This window comes from Oncorhynchus masou, chromosome 9, assembly GCF_036934945.1.
Source record: "Oncorhynchus masou masou isolate Uvic2021 chromosome 9, UVic_Omas_1.1, whole genome shotgun sequence".
NCBI classification, from domain to species: Eukaryota; Metazoa; Chordata; class Actinopteri; order Salmoniformes; family Salmonidae; genus Oncorhynchus; species Oncorhynchus masou.
Window position 1 is genome coordinate 60,190,299 of NC_088220.1, and position 16,694 is coordinate 60,206,992.

A 16,694-nucleotide genomic window follows, 5' to 3' on the forward strand; every position below is an offset into this window, starting at 1 on the left:
CTTCCTCTCCACTAACAGACTCCAGCTCCCCCAGGGGGACTAAGGTAATAACTAAGGTAATATTACTGAACTGCTTCATGACTTAATGACTGGGGAGACAATTGGATCCATGTGATTACGACTGCAGGGCCACAGGGCTCAGCTCAAAGACAATCTAATTATGCACACCACCAGCAACAGTCATACATTCATCCCAGACTATTTGCATTGTCCCCCTCCTTTACACCGCTGCTACTCTGTTGTTATCATCTATGCATAGTGACTTTAATAACTCTACCTACATGTACATACAGTGCCTTGCGAAAGTATTCGGCCCCTTGAACTTTGCGACCTTTTGCCACATTTCAGGCTTCAAACATAAAGATAAAAAACTGTATTTTTTGTGAAGAATCAACAACAAGTGGGACACAATCATGAAGTGGAACAACATTTATTGGATATTTCAAACTTTTTTAACAAATCAAAAACTGAAAAATTGGGCGTGCAAAATTATTCAGCCCCCTTAAGTTAATACTTTGTAGCGCCACCTTTTGCTGCGATTACAGCTGTAAGTTGCTTGGGGTATGTCTATCAGTTTTGCACATCGAGAGACTGAAATTTTTTCCCATTCCTCCTTGCAAAACAGCTTGAGCTCAGTGAGGTTGGATGGAGAGCATTTGTGAACAGCAGTTTTCAGTTCTTTCCACAGATTCTCGATTGGATTCAGGTCTGGACTTTGACTTGGCCATTCTAACACCTGGATATGTTTATTTTTGAACCATTCCATTGTAGATTTTGCATTATGTTTTGGATCATTGTCTTGTTGGAAGACAAATCTCCGTCCCAGTCTCAGGTCTTTTGCAGACTCCATCAGGTTGTCTTCCAGAATGGTCCTGTAATTGGCTCCATCCATCTTCCCATCAATTTTAACCATCTTCCCTGTCCCTGCTGAAGAAAAGCAGGCCCAAACCATTATGCTGCCACCACCATGTTTGACAGTGGGGATGGTGTGTTCAGGGTGATGAGCTGTGTTGCTTTTACACCAAATATAACGTTTTACATTGTTGCCAAAAAGTTCAATTTTGGTTTAATCTGACCAGAGCACCTTCTTCCACGTTTGGTGTGTCTCCCAGGTGGCTTGTGGCAAACTTTAAACAACACTTTTTATGGATATCTTTAAGAAATGGCTTTCTTCTTGCTACTCTTCCATAAAGGCCAGATTTGTGCAATATACGACTGATTGTTGTCCTATGGACAGTCTCCCACCTCAGCTGTAGATCTCTGCAGTTCATCCAGAGTGATCATGGGCCTCTTGGCTGCATCTCTGATCAGTCTCCTCCTTGTATGAGCTGAAAGTTTAGAGGGACGGCCAGGTCCTGGTAGATTTGCAGTGGTCTAATACTCCTTCCATTTCAATATTATCGCTTGCACAGTGCTCCTTGGGATGTTTAAAGCTTGGGAAATATTTTTGTATCCAAATCCGGCTTTAAACTTCTTCACAACAGTATCTCGGACCTGCCTGGTGTGTTCCTTGTTCTTCATGATGCTCTCTGCGCTTTTAACGGACCTCTGAGACTATCACAGTGCAGGTGCATTTATACGGAGACTTGATTACACACAGGTGGATTGTATTTATCATCATTAGTCATTTAGGTCAACATTGGATCATTCAGAGATCCTCACTGAACTTCTGGAGAGAGTTTGCTGCACTGAAAGTAAAGGGGCTGAATAATTTTGCACGCCCAATTTTTCAGTTTTTGATTTGTTAAAAAAAGTTTAAAATATCCAATAAATGTCATTCCACTTCATGATTGTGTCCCACTTGTTGTTGATTCTTCACAAAAAAATACAGTTTTATATCTTTATGTTTGAAGCCTGAAATGTGGCAAAAGGTCGCAAAGTTCAAGGGGGCCGAATACTTTCGCAAGGCACTGTATTACCCCAACTAACCGGTGCCCCCGCACATTAACTCTGTACCCCCCTGTATATAGTCTCGCTATGGTTATTTTACTGCTGCTCTTTAACTACTTGTTACTTTTATTTCTTATTCGTATCCATATTTTTTTTTAACTGCATTGTTGGTTAGGGGCTCTTAAGTAAGTATTTCCCTGTAAGGTCTACTACACCTGTTGTATTCGACACATGTGACTAATACAATTTTTTTTTGACATCACAAACATACTGCCATGAAGTGGTAACTATTAGTGACTTGTACATCAATATACTGTTCTAACATGGTCAATGCCCATTCACTAATCAAGCAGCTATTTTTCTCACAATCTGTAGATACCCCATATTAGCCTATATATAACATGTTTTTGGTTTGCTACTTGTTAGATGCTGTATGGTCTTTGTCTTCTGAGAGCCAGCCCATAGAGTTATTATTATAATGCTGAGAGCCACTGAGCCAGGCTATAGCCAGGCTATAGGCCTGTCTTTATTCAGGCAGCCAAGCTGTATTCTCAGGAGCAGGACAGAGCAGAGCCACAGCATGGCCTGGAGCAGATCATTGTGACACCAGCCACGTGCCACTCTGAGGCCCTGATACAGACATGCCTTATTTTAGATGCTGCAGAGAGAAAAGAGGAAGGCTTGCTACTATCAGCCCAGTGCTACACCACACTGCTACTACCACCCACAGCCCTACAGCTTCATCAGACCCAGTGCTACAGTACTACTGTAACACATATCAGCCCAGTGTCCCCCACTAGCCACACTCCCACCCCAAGCCCCACATCAACCCACTAGCTGCAAAACCTTCCATAACCTTGACTAGAGGTCGACCGATTATGATTTTTCAACGCCAATACCGATTATTGGGGGGACCAAAAAAGCCGATACCGATTAAATCTGCATATTTTTGACATTTATTTGTAATAATGACAATTACAACAATACTGAATGAACACTTATTTTAACGTAATATAATACATCAATAAAATCAAGTTAGCCTCAAATAAATAATGCAAAAACAAAGTGTTGGAGAAGAATGTAAAAGTGCAATATGTGCCATGTAAGAAAGCTTACGTTTAAGTTCCTTGCTCAGAACATATGAGTGGTGGTTCCTTTTAACATGAGTCTTCAATATTCCCAGGTAAGAAGTTTTAAGTTGTAGTTATTATAGGAATTATAGGATTATTTCTCTCTATACCATTTGTATTTCATATACCTTTGACTATTGGATGTTCTTATAGGTACTTTAGTATTGCCAGTGTAACAGTATAGCTTCTGTCCCTCTCCTCGCCCCTACCTGGGCTCGAACCAGGAACACGTCGACAACAGCCACCCTCGAAGCAGCGTTACCTATGCAGAGCAAGGGAAACAACTACTCCTCAGAGCGAGTGACGTTTGAAACGCTATTAGCGAGCACCCCGCTAACTAGCTAACCATTTCACATCGGTTACACCAGCCTAATCTCGGGAGTTGATAGGCTTGAAGTCATAAACAGCTCAATGCTTGAAGCATTGCAAAGAGCTGCTGGCAAAACGCATGAAAGTGCTGTTTTAATGAATGCTTACGAGCCTGCTGGTGCCTACCGTCGCTCAGTCAGACTGCTCTATCAAATCATAGACTTAATTATAACATAATAACACATAGAAATACGAGCCTTTGGTCATTAACATGGTCGAATCCGGAAACTATCATCTCGAAAACAAAACATTTATTCTTTCAGTCAAATACGGAACCGTTCCGTATTTTATCTAACGGGTGGCATCCATAAGAATAAATATTCCTGTTACATTGCACAACCTTCAATGTTATGTCATAATTACGTAAAGTTCTGGCAAATTAGTTCACAATGAGCCCGGTGGCCCAAACTGTTGCATATACCCTGACTCTGCGTGCAATGAATGCAAGAGAAGTGACACAATTTCACCTGGTTAATATTGCCTGCTAAACTGGATTTCTTTTAGCTAAATATGCAGGTTTAAAAATATATACTTCTGTGTATGGATTTTAAGAAAGGCATTGATGTTTATGGTTAGGTACAGTCGTGCAAAGATTGTGCTTTCTTAGCAAATGCGCTTTTATTAAATCATCCCCCGTTTGGCGAATTTGACTGTCTTTGTTTGGAAGAAATAGTCTTCACACAGTTCGCCACGAGTCAGGCGGCCCGAATTGCTGCATCTACCCTGACTCTGTTGCAAGAGAAGTGACACCATTTCCCTAGTTAAAATAAATTCATGTTAGCAGGCAATATTAACTAAATATGCAGGTTTAAAAATATATACTTGTGTATTGATTTTAAGAAAGGCGTTGATGTTTATGGTTAGGTATATGTTGGAACAACGACAGTGCTTTTTTGCGAATGTGCACCTTATCGATTATATGCAACGCAGGACACGCTAGATAAACTAGTAATATCAACCATTTGTAGTTAACTAGTGATTATGATTGATTGATTGTTTTTTTATAAGATAAGTTTAATGCTAGCTAGCAACTTACCTTGGCTTCTTACTGCATTCGCGTAACAGGCAGGCTCCTCATGGAGTGCAATGTAAAGCAGGTGGTTAGAGCGTTGGACTAGTTAACCGTAAGGTTGCAAGATTAAATCCCCAAGCTGACAAGGTAAAAATCTGTCATTCTGCCCCTGAACAAGGCAGTTAACCCACCGTCCCCAGGTCATCATTGAAAATAAGAATGTGTTCTTAACTGACTTGCCTTGTTAAATAAAGGTGTAAAGATTTTTTGGGGGGACCAAATCGGTTTCCAAAAATACTGGCCGATTTAATTAGGGCCGATTTCATACCAATCGGAAATCGGCCCTAATTAAAATCGGTCGACCTCTAAACTTGACACTTAATTTTTACATCATATGTAAAAGCTTGTCTTATTCTTCTATGTTCTATTATTCTTCTATATTAGGTTTGGTAATAAATATGTCTTTATGCAGTAGCTTATTTGTTAAAGTTATGTCATCCACGGTTAGGCCCTATTCTGACAGCTTTGCACCCAAACATTTTTTTTTTAATATTCTACTGTAACATGAAATAGTAAATCCTTATGACTCACTAGGCTCTTAGATTATATAACCTGTTATGCAGTGTTGATTGTCTGCTCTGCACAATATGAACACAAATAAATAAATAAAGTAACACCTAAGATTATGTATAGATCATGTTTAAAGCAAGCAGGTTGAAACGACTTTTGAAATGACGTTACAACACTGATATGTGTTGCCTACTGTGTGTTAAATTGAAGTTTTTACTTTGAGTGATAAGACAAATTTGAATCACTGAGGAATGCTATTCTAAATATTGTTTGGATAAATAGTTGGGTTGTTACTTATGATTTGGAATATGAACGATTTCCCTGACCCATTCTCTATTCCTGAGTATATTTCTGAGCATGAGGACTTAGAGGGATGTCTGTCCTATATGTTGTGAGGAGGCCGGTGTTTAGATACTGGTTCTCATGTAACTTAGGGAGCATTTCTAAATATTGGTTATGTTTTTAATTTCCTCAAATGGGTTATTCTGTGTTATTAAACATGTGCAAGTTTGTCTTGTAGAATAAAGGTTGTAAACTTAGTTTCAGAAGGGAGAAAGCTTACATATAAGCTAAGGTATTTGACATTGAGGGGATTTGAATTTTTATTTCCTTTTAAATATTGAGTATGTAATTAATATTCAGATTTTTTAGAAGGGACAATGTCCCTGAGAGGGGAATGTTGGGGAAAAAAATGCAGAATTAGTTGGTCACATAGGTAAGATGTTTTATATTCATCATATGTTTGTAAGTTACTTCTCATCAGAATGTTTATTTTTGTATAATACTGTGGCGGGGTTGCAGTATCTGTTCTTTGTCAAGACTAAGTTGCTTGGGCCGGAGAGAGGGGAGAGGTCAAGCATGTATCTCTTGGCTCCACAATGTTTGTGTGCTAGTCAATGTGTCTCTGTGATCTTGTCAAGGAAGGGTGGATTTGATATATGCCTTTTGATATGTGGATTTGGTTTATGGTTCTGAGTTTGAAAAAAATAACAGTTTAGGAGACAAAGCTGAACGATAAATTATGGCCAATGCTGTCTGGCTATGTGTGTCTTTGCTATAAAGGATCTCAGTTGCAATGTGTAAGGGACATTTATAGACACTGAATTGATCTGAGAGTCACAGGGTTGTGATGGAGCTCATATAATTAAAAATGGACTTTGTGATAACTCTGACTTGTGTGTGGTTTGCTCTCATGATTTGGTAAATACAGGAAATTTCCACGACACTACACAAAGAACCCATAGCAGGTATTCATAAACTGCATCTCAAAATAGCACCATAATCCATATACAGTGCACTACTTCTGACCAGGCCCCATAGAGTGCCATTTGGGACCCAGCATGACTGTGTGATACAACTTGGCCGGTTCCCATGGCTAGAAAGCAGTACGAAACAAAAGAACACTGGCCTTAAATCCCCACAGATTTATCAGGATCAGGCCTGATAAGAGAACAATGTCCACACTGTCTAAAATAACATATTAACGGAGGGCAGGAAATACTGTATCACAACTCTATCCTCTTAACCTTGTACATTCTTAGGGGAAAAAAAGTGTTATTTTAAGGGTTCTCCTATTGGGATAGCCAAATAACCCTTTTAGGTTCTAGATTTTTTTTAAATGGTTCTAAGAAAGTAACCACAAACAGCCAATTCTGGAGAAAATATGATGCGTTAAAAAAGGACATATGGTAGCTTGTGGTAATATCATGCTACATAGTTACAGGCCATGCCTGTGAATTACTTGGATAAAAATGAATCCAGAGAATGGAATACAAGGACGGGAAAACTCCCTGATATGTGAGAAACATCAACCCACAGATATCCTAGAATTCACTGGAGTGGATGATGTCATAGACTTGCATTTTTAGTCATGTTGCTAGGAAGCCAATTACCCCTCTAATGAATTATAGGATCTCTATTCGCTATGCTTAAACCTTCACTTCTTCACCACCACAGCCCTGTACAACTAACCCAGAGAATGAATGTGATTACAAGCATGTGTTAGTCCGTTGAGCTAATGCATATGCATTAGCTTGAGGAGGAAATGCAAGTCTTCCCTTAGAGAGAAACGTCCACTCACCATTCACATCTTCACCACCACCACAGCCTGTAGGCTGTCTGCCCTCAGTCTGGACTCATCTTTCATGTGTAGGGCTCAGCTGAGGCTCAGTGGGTAATCTCTCCTCAGAAACACTTCAATTCAACCGATCACTCAATCTCCTCTCCTTTCCAATGATGGAGCAGAACACCAGCAGACCGCTCTGTTCACAAACAGACCACAATGAACGCTGGGATTCCCTCCTTCTTTACCCCCTCTTTCTGTCCTCCCTCCTAGCTGTCGTTTTCTCTCTCCTCTGATCACTTGACACAGTAGATACAGCATAGAGCTTGTTTCCCTGTAGCTACAGCCAGTTAGCTCCTGTCTCTGTTGTGTTGTTCTGGTGCTGAAAGAGGAAGCAGAAAATATAGGAAACCTTAAAATGGCACTCCCCAAATTCCTCCCTGGTTCCTTCCCCTGTACTGCCTCCTGCCTGACTCCCAGCTGGCCCAGAGGAGAGCGGAATAACAGTAGCTCTGAGAGGCCTGACTGCCTGTTTCTGTCTGTAGGTAAGTAGCAGTAGTAAGGAGCTTCTATACACAGAGTAGATGAGCTAGTTTCTAGACAGAGAAATACGCAGGGAGCTAGCTTCTACAGACACAGAGAGAGAGAGAGAGAGAAATACGCAGGGAGCTAGCTTCTATACAGAGAGAGAGAGAGGAATACGCAGGGAGCTAGCTTCTATACAGAGAGAGAGAGGAATACGCAGGGAGCTAGCTTCTATACAGAGAGAGAGGAATACGCAGGGAGCTAGCTTCTATACAGAGAGAGAGAGGAATACGCAGGGAGCTAGCTTCTATACACAGAGAGAGAGAGGAATACGCAGGGAGCTAGCTTCTATACACAGAGAGAGAGAGGAATACGCAGGGAGCTAGCTTCTATACACAGAGAGAGAGAGAGAGGAATACACAGGGAGCTAGCTTCTATACAGAGAGAGAGGAATACACAGGGAGCTAGCTTCTATACAGAGAGAGAGGAATACGCAGGGAGCTAGCTTCTATACAGAGAGAGAGGAATACGCAGGGAGCTAGCTTCTATACAGAGAGAGGAATACGCAGGGAGCTAGCTTCTATACAGAGAGAGAAATACGCAGGGAGCTAGCTTCTATACACAGAGAGAGAGAGAGGAATACACAGGGAGCTAGCTTCTACACAGAGAGAGAGGAAATACGCAGGGAGCCAGCTTCTATACAGAGAGAGAGAAATACGCAGGGAACTAGCTTCTATACACAGAGAGAGAGGAGGAATACACAGGGAGCTAGCTTCTACACAGAGAGAGAAATATGCAGGGAGCTAGCTTCTACAGAGAGAGAGAGTAGGGTGAGCTAACCTGCTATAGCCTCCCTCAGTCCAACACGCAGAGCAACCAGAGGCAGCGGTCTTTACTGATGAGAGCAGCTCTAACAATGACATTCCTTCTGCTTTCAGCGCTCTCATTCTCGCTCTCCCTCTCTTTTCTAAACCACCCCAGAAGTAGTAGCAGTAGGATCTCAGCAACTAGCCTAGCGTTAGACATTCTTATTTTACCTCCCAAATGGCACCCTATTCCATACATAGTGCATTACTTTTAACAAAAGTAGTGCACTATGTAGGGAATAGGGTGCCTTACAGTTGGAGGTGTTCCCAGCCAGCAGCAGAAGCAGCATGCTAGGCTATAGGGCCCATAGTTTTTCATGCCCAGCCATTACTATACCAGTGACTAAGAATCTCAGCAGATCCCCTTCACTCTCCCCCCCAAAACCCCAGCCCCTCTCTCCCGGCTTCTCTCGAGCCAAAGCCCCTTCCCTCTCTCCCTCTGTTGCCCCCTCCCTCTCCCTTTCCCTCTCTTCTCAGCGGCTGAATGGTAGCAGCTGAACAGTGACATCAGAGGGGTGCAAGCCAAACCTTTCAGGCACCTCCCCTCTCTCTCTGTGCTGTGTGTGTGTGTGTGCTGGCTCGTTGCTACACTAAGCCTGCAGCAGTCTTCCCTCCTCGATCTCTCTGTATGTTTGCTAGTCACAACACTAGGCCTGCGGCAGTCTACCTCCACTCCCCTCCCTCCACATACACTTCCCCAGGCAGCTCCCTCCACTCCCCTCCCTTCACATACACTTCCCCAGGCAGCTCCCTCCACTCCCTTCACATACACTTCCCCAGGCAGCTCCCTCCACTCCCCTCCCTCCACATACACTTCCCCAGGCAGCTCCCTCCACTCCCCTCCCTTCACATACACTTCCCCAGGCAGCTCCCTCCACTCCCTCCACATACACTTCCCCAGGCAGCTCCCTCCACTCCCCTCCCTTCACATACACTTCCCCAGGCAGCTCCCTCCACTCCCCTCCCTCCACATACACTTCCCCAGGCAGCTCCCTCCACTCCCCTCCCTTCACATACACTTCCACAGGCAGCTCCCTCCCCTCCCTCCACTTCCCCAGGCAGCTCCCTCCACCCTCCCTCCACATACACTTCCCCAGGCAGCTCCCTCCACTCCCCTCCCTCCACATACACTTCCCCAGGCAGCTCCCTCCACTCCCCTCCCTTCACATACACTTCCCCAGGCAGCTCCCTCCACTCCCCTCCCTCCACATACACTTCCCCAGGCAGCTCCCTCCACTCCCCTCCCTCCACATACACTTCCCCAGGCAGCTCCCTCCACTCCCCTCCCTCCACATACACTTCCCCAGGCAGCTCCCTCCACTCCCCTCCCTCCACATACACTTCCCCAGGCAGCTCCCTCCACTCCCCTCCCTCCACATACACTTCCACAGGCAGTCTACCTCCACTCCCCTCTCTCCACATACACTTCCCCAGGCAGCTCCCTCCACTCCCCTCCCTCCACATACACTTCCACAGGCAGTCTACCTCCACTCCCCTCCCTCCACATACACTTCCACAGGCAGCTCCCTCCACTCCCCTCCCTCCACATACACTTCCCCAGGCAGCTCCCTCCACTCCCCTCCCTCCACATACACTTCCACAGGCAGCTCCCTCCCAGTTCCTCCCACTTGCGTCGCCATATAAATCTGTCTTTAAAAACAGTGTTCACCAGACAACAGCTTTGTCCAATAATGCACTCTGACAAGTCTGTGGAGAAAGGTTGAATGGCAGATATAACAGTGAGTGTGAAAAGGAGATTCTTAAGCCAAGGTTTACACAGAATTGTAACCTCACACAGAAAGGTGAATTGGTTTCAGAGAGCCTGAAAGGGGTTTTTCAAACACTGTATGTAACCCTCAATCATATATTAAAATACCAACATGTGATTGACAGTTTATACATGGAGAGAAAAGGAAAACAGAAAGTGATTTTGTTCCACAATGAAGACAGACTCAGATACCTTCCCGAATGGTGCCCTACGCCCTATGTCATGCATTGCACTATAAAGGGAATAGGCAGCCATTTGGGACACAAATCCATATCAGATAACCACAGTCAGACCTGATTTTTAAATCTGATTAATCCAGTGAGGAGTGATACACATCTACAGTAATTCTCAACTAAGAACCCTGTCATACTGCCCTTAATGTCAGCATGATGTCAGTATAGATTTCTGTGTGAGAGGGGTTCTCGTCATGCTTTGGAGGGAGGGGAGCATCAAATCATCTTTGAGACCCAGTCATACATTCTATGTACAGTATCTCACCCACTCTCTTTCTGCACTAAGTGGCTTAATGGGCTCCTTCCTGCAGGGCTGGGCTCAGGCCACTGTCTGGATCGCAGCCTCTAATGACACCATCACACACATTCACACGCTCCCGTAACTAACACGTCTAGTCAACTCTCATCTTAAAGCCACACCATGGGAGCACCACAACCACACCCTAACTGGCCAGGAGATGGGCATTGGTAATGGCTTTATCATCCTGTCCAAGCCAGAAAGGCTCCTGCCCAATGCGCCAATCTCCTGTTTCTGAAGCAGCATGATGTACAAGTACACCCCCTTGGACAGGAAGCTAGCCTGTCGCAGGGCCTTACCGCCAATTCATCTCCTTAATGCAGAGAGTCAAGCAGAGATGCATCGAGTCCCATTTTTAGAGTCTTTGGTAACTCGCCCGGGGATCGAACCCCCCAACCTTCCAATCACAGGGGGGACTCTCCAACCACTGACTTGGCGTGTGAATGAACTATAAGATAAGATTTTTGTTGTTGAATCTTTCTCCCTATCTGAGTGACTCACCACTGTGTGTGAGAGAGAGTCTCTTAATGTAAGTATGTCAGGATGAAGAAGTGAATATAGGCCTACTGCTGTTTGCATGACTAATGCATAGCAATTGATTTTATCCGTTGTAGACAGACATTTTCACAGAGCAGAAGACTCCACTTAGAATCACATAAATAGTTGAGCCTGAATAATAATACTCTCGCTCTGCTAAGTGTAACGTTGCATAAGTGAAACGCCACAGAGCAAAGAGGGCTTTTCCATAGGAGTCAGTGAGCGGCTCTGATGACTCACCATAATACACAACTCCTGGGGTGGGGCTCAAATAACACCACATTCGCTATCTAGTGCACTACATTTGACCAGAGCCCCAGTGCACTACATAGGGAATAGGGTGTCTAATCAGACACAGCCTTGGTCCCAGTGTCTCCAACATAGACAGCCATACAGTAAAGATACAGTTCTATACTGTCTGTACATCATAGGTCTGTCAGAGCAGTCAGCTGGGAGGTGGGCAGAGGAAGAGTGGTCTAATGTGGGATGCGTTAGCCCTTGGTGATGTACTGTGCTGTAGGCCTACAGTGCTGTCTAAGTGTAGGCCTACAGTGCTGTCTAAATATAGACGCTGGCTTATGTTTCCAGCCATATCTGTTGCTGTGGGCATGTCATCATACAGTAGTCATCTAGATAGCATTTAGAATGAAGTAGTTCAGATTCAATCTTCACAACACTCTGTGAAAGACAGCAAGGATGTCGGTTTCTCCTATTTGTCACTGGGAGTGATACACTACCGGTCAAACGTTTTAGAACACCTACTCATTCAAGGGTTTTTCTTTATTTTTATAGTGAACACATACGGAGGGCTATTTGACCAAGAAGGAGAGTGATTGAGTGCTGCATCAGATGACCTTGCCCCCACCATCTCCCGACCTCAACCAAATTGAGATGGTTTGGGATGGGTCGGACTGCAGAGTGAAAGAAAAGCAGCCAACAAGTGCTCAGCATATGTGGGAACTCCTTCAAGACTGTTGGAAAGGCATTCCAGGTGAGGCTGGTTGAGAGAATGGCTGGGCATGCCAAGAGTGTGCAAAGCTGTCATCAAGGCAAAGGGTGGCTAGTTTGAAGAATCTCAAATATAAAATTATTTTGATTTGTTTAACACTGTTTACTACATGATTCCATAAGTGTTATTTCATAGCTTTGATGTCTTCACTATTATTCTACAATGTAGAAAATAGTACAAATAAAGAAAAACCCTGGAATGAGTGAAGCATGAGGGAAGGGAAGCATGACAGCAGAGAGACTGGACTTGAGTAACAGTAGGTATGCTACATTTGCGAAAGATTAGGGCTCCAGATTACAATGTACGAGTTGTGGTAGAAATAGGACACCCCGCTCATTTGTCAAACAAACAAGAATGCATAAAATTGTCAAGACAAGGATATTTCACCTTAACCATAATCTTTTAAACGATATCTCCTGAAAAGGGATATAATGTATACTGTATAAAGCCAAAACAACTCTCTGCTCCCCACCCAGTACCTTGGGGTGATACCATGACCCAGGTCAAGGTAGTGGAATGGGGATACATAAGGAACACATCAAGCATACAGAATATCCAATATATGGTCATCTTTCACATTAGTAGACAGACACTGATGTATTGTACAGGCTATAGGAAAGACATTGGGAACACACTATACGCAAGACTGTAGTGCTGCATCAGATGAGTCGTGCATGGCTGAACAGTAATTGAGTATTTGGATCCCTGCATTATTTAAATCGCCCCTAGTTTACAGAGCTGGAGGACTGTTCTGTAGTCCTATTTAGAGGGCGAGCGAGAGGCTGAAAATACATGAAGTCAATGCAGCTGACCCCAAGTTTAAAGTACATGGATGCTCAGAGAAGCAACAAACCTTGAGTGATGAGTAATTGGAAGGTACAGCTGATAGTCAAGAGTAACTTAAGAGTAACTTATTTCACCTTAGACAAAAGGCCTTGGCTCTCGGTCTACCCATTCGATCATCATTCATACAGCAGTGATACTGTAGCACACCAGCATTACATCCCCAATGGCACCCTATTCCCTACATTATGCACTACTTTGACCAGAGAGCCCTGGTCAAAAGTAGTGCACTATATAAGGAATAAGGTGCCATTTAGGACTCATACCAGTGTCTTTACATGTCAGGGTGCTGCATGAGGACGTCTGTCTGTCTCCATCCCTTTACCTCCTGACTGTAACTGAAAGGAGACGTGGCTGGATGACATCCCACCTTTCATTGACTTGTCATTTACTGAAAGTGCAACGGACACAGACCTGGAATAAGAGCTTTACCAAAACCATCTGGGACTTTTCACTTGTGTATGACTACAGCATTTTACTGAAATACTTTAAGAATAAATAGGAGTGAATCTGTTTTCCACTAAATGTGTAACTTCCTCCAGTTGCTTTGGTTAAGAAATGACAATAAAGAGGATAATTTGATCAGAAAGAGATATTGGGATGGTCTCTTTAAGGGCTTTAATGCACACACCCTTCAGAACAAGTCAATAACAGATCAGATATACTTTTTTAAAGCTCTATTATGCCCTGTCTTGTTTGATCTTCCTATTGTGGAAGATGGGTACAATTCCAATAGGTGGTTTCTGGATGCACACGGACAGGAAACGATACACTGATAGCACCCCAAATGGCACCCTATTCCCGATATAGTGCACTACGTTTGGCCAGGGCCCTGGGTACCATTTAGGTCAGAGAGCTTATCACTGCAGGACTGTGGATTGACTAATGTTACAGAGGGAAAGACAGAGGACATGGACACATCAGGAGAAGCCTGTCTCTGTCACAGTCCTCAGCACCAGCACCTGGACACAGTCCTCAGCACCTGGACACAGTCCTCAGCACCAGCACCTGGACACAGTCCTCAGCACCTGGACACAGTCCTCAGCACCTGGACACAGTCCTCAGCACCTGGACACAGTCCTCAGCACCTGGACACAGTCCTCAGCACCAGGACGTGGACACAGTCCTCAGCACCTGGACACAGTCCAGCACCTGGACACAGTCCTCAGCACCTGGACACAGTCCTCAGTATAACACCTGGACACAGCTCATCACCTGGACACAGTCCTCAGCACCAGCACCTGGACACAGTCCTCAGCACCTGTCCTCAGCACCTGGACACAGTCCTTTTCAGCACCAGCACCTGGACACAGTCCTCAGCACCTGGACACAGTCCTCAGCACCAGCACCTGGACACAGTCCTCAGCACCTGGACACAGTCCTCAGCACCAGCACCTGGACAGATCTCAGAAAAGGTCAGCACCTGGACACACAGCACCTCAGCACATGGGACACAGTCCTCAGCACCTGGACACAGTCCTCAGCACCTGGACACAGTCCTCAGCACCAGCACCTGGACACAGTCCTCAGCACCTGGACACAGTCCTCAGCACCAGCACCTGGACACAGTCCTCAGCACCTGGACACAGTCCTCAGCACCAGCACCTGGACACAGTCCTCAGCACCTGGACACAGTCCTCAGCACCTGGACACAGTCCTCAGTATAACAGCAGCTCATTAGGATACACACAACCTATTCCCTACCGCCAGCACACACACACACATATCTAGTGCACTCAGCCATTGACCAGCCAGACTGCAATCTGCTGCTAACTAGGCTCACAGAGCCCTGTCTGCATTGTATTCCCAAATTATACAGGGCCCATACACTTTGTCTCAAATTATACACCATACTGTATAGCTCTGGCCACAGGTAGTTCAATACATAGTGAATAGGGTGCCATTTGAAATAGCCCATACTGTAGTCCTGACTTGAGTTTATTGATTCATGTGGGATAAATGAGCCCAGATGCAGTCAGCCTAAACACATTCAAATGGAAAAGAGCTCATCTCTCCACTCCATACACAAAGAAACATAGTGGTGTACAATACTGTATACAGCACAGGCACAGTCATAGACAGTGAACCTGGTGCTCAGTGTCTCTGAATTCAGAAGGTGTCACGTTCTGACCCTCGTTATTGTGTTAATTGTTTGTTTTAGTTGGTCAGGACGTGACTTGGGTGGGCATTCTGTTTCGTGTGTCTAGGTTGTTTTTCTGTGTTCGGCCTCGTATGGTTCTTAATCAGTGGCAGGTGCCGTTAGTTGTCTCTGATTGAGAATCATACTTAGGTCGCCTGGGTTTCACTGTTTGTTTGTGGGTGATTGTTTCCGTGTCTGTGTTTTACACCACACGGTACTGGTTTCGGTTATTCGCGTTACGGTTATTGTTTTGTGTGGAGTGTTCAGTTTATGTGTTTTAATAAACAACCATGGACACTTACCACGCCGCATATTGGTCCTCCGATCCTTCTCGCCTCTCCTCTTCAGACGAAGAGGAGGAAAACCATTACAGGATCACCCACAAACCAAGGAGCAAGCGGCGTGGTAACAGACAGCAGCAGCAGGAGCAACAGCAGCAAAGGCAGCAGCAGGAGAGGCAACAGCAGCAGAGGCAGCATTATCTGGACTATACAACTTGGGAAGAGAAAGACAGGTGGACGGTCGACCCAGGGAGAGTGCCGGAGCCCGCCTGGGATTCGCTGAAGCAGTGTGAGGAGGGCTACAGGAGAATGAGGTTAGCGAAACGAGCACGTCGGCGCGGTAGGAAGCCCGAGAGACAGCCCAAAAATGTATTGGGGGGGCACAGGGAGAGTGTGGCAGAGTAAGGAGTCAGACCTGAGCCAACTCCCCCTGTTTACCGTAAGGAGCCATGGATGGAATCAGAGCTGTCGGCGAAGCTGAGGGCTGAGTCTGAGAGGGTAGAGGAGTTATTGGACAGATTGGAGGAGAGTGAACAGATGGGAGATGAGGAGACACTCGAGGAGATGTTAATAGAATTGGAGGAGAGTGAAAAGAGAGAGCTGTTGATTTGGCGTAGTATGCAAGGCGTTCGCCCTGAGGTGCGTGTCCCCAGCCCGGTACCACCAGTGCCGGCACCCCGCAACAGGCTGTATCTCCGTCCCATCAATACAGGTGCTCCCGCCTGTCCGGCGCTACCAGAGTTTCTGCCCCTCAGTCCAGAGGCGCCAGAGCCTTCCTCCTCTCCAGCGCTGCCGGAGTCTCCCACCTGTCCGGCGCTGCCAGAGCTTCCGCCCCTCAGTCCAGAGGCGCCAGAGCCCCTCAGTCCAGAGGCGCCAGAGCCCCTCAGTCCAGAGGCGCCAGAGCCCCTCAGTCCAGAGGCGCCAGAGCACCTCAGTCCAGCGCTGCCAGAGCCTTCCTGCTCTCCAGCGCTGTCGGAGTCTCCCGCCTGTCCAGAGACGGCAGAGCCCCTCAGTCCAGAGGCGCCAGAGCTCCTCTGCCCAGCGCCGCCCGTCTGCCCAGCGCCGCCCTAGCCGCCCGTCTGCCCAGCGCCGCCCGTCTGCCCAGCGCCGCCCGTCTGCCCAGCGCCGCCCGTCTGTCCAGCGCCGCCCGTCTGCCCAGAG

The 16,694-nt window shown here is 45.6% G+C and overlaps 1 protein-coding gene across 2 annotated transcripts in view; it reads right to left on the reverse strand.

Moving 5' to 3' along the window:
* The window catches only part of LOC135546374 (tripartite motif-containing protein 3-like), a 43,493-nt gene that overhangs the window by 21,865 nt on the left and 4,934 nt on the right, over positions 1 to 16,694 (reverse strand). The window contains exon 1 of one of the 2 annotated variants that reach the window (XM_064974737.1): positions 7,052 to 7,480. The exons of the other annotated variant lie outside the window; for it this stretch is intronic. The gene's annotated coding sequence lies outside the window, so the exon portion shown is untranslated. Of the gene's footprint in view, positions 1 to 7,051; positions 7,481 to 16,694 lie in introns of those variants that run through there. 2 annotated transcript variants of the gene reach the window in all.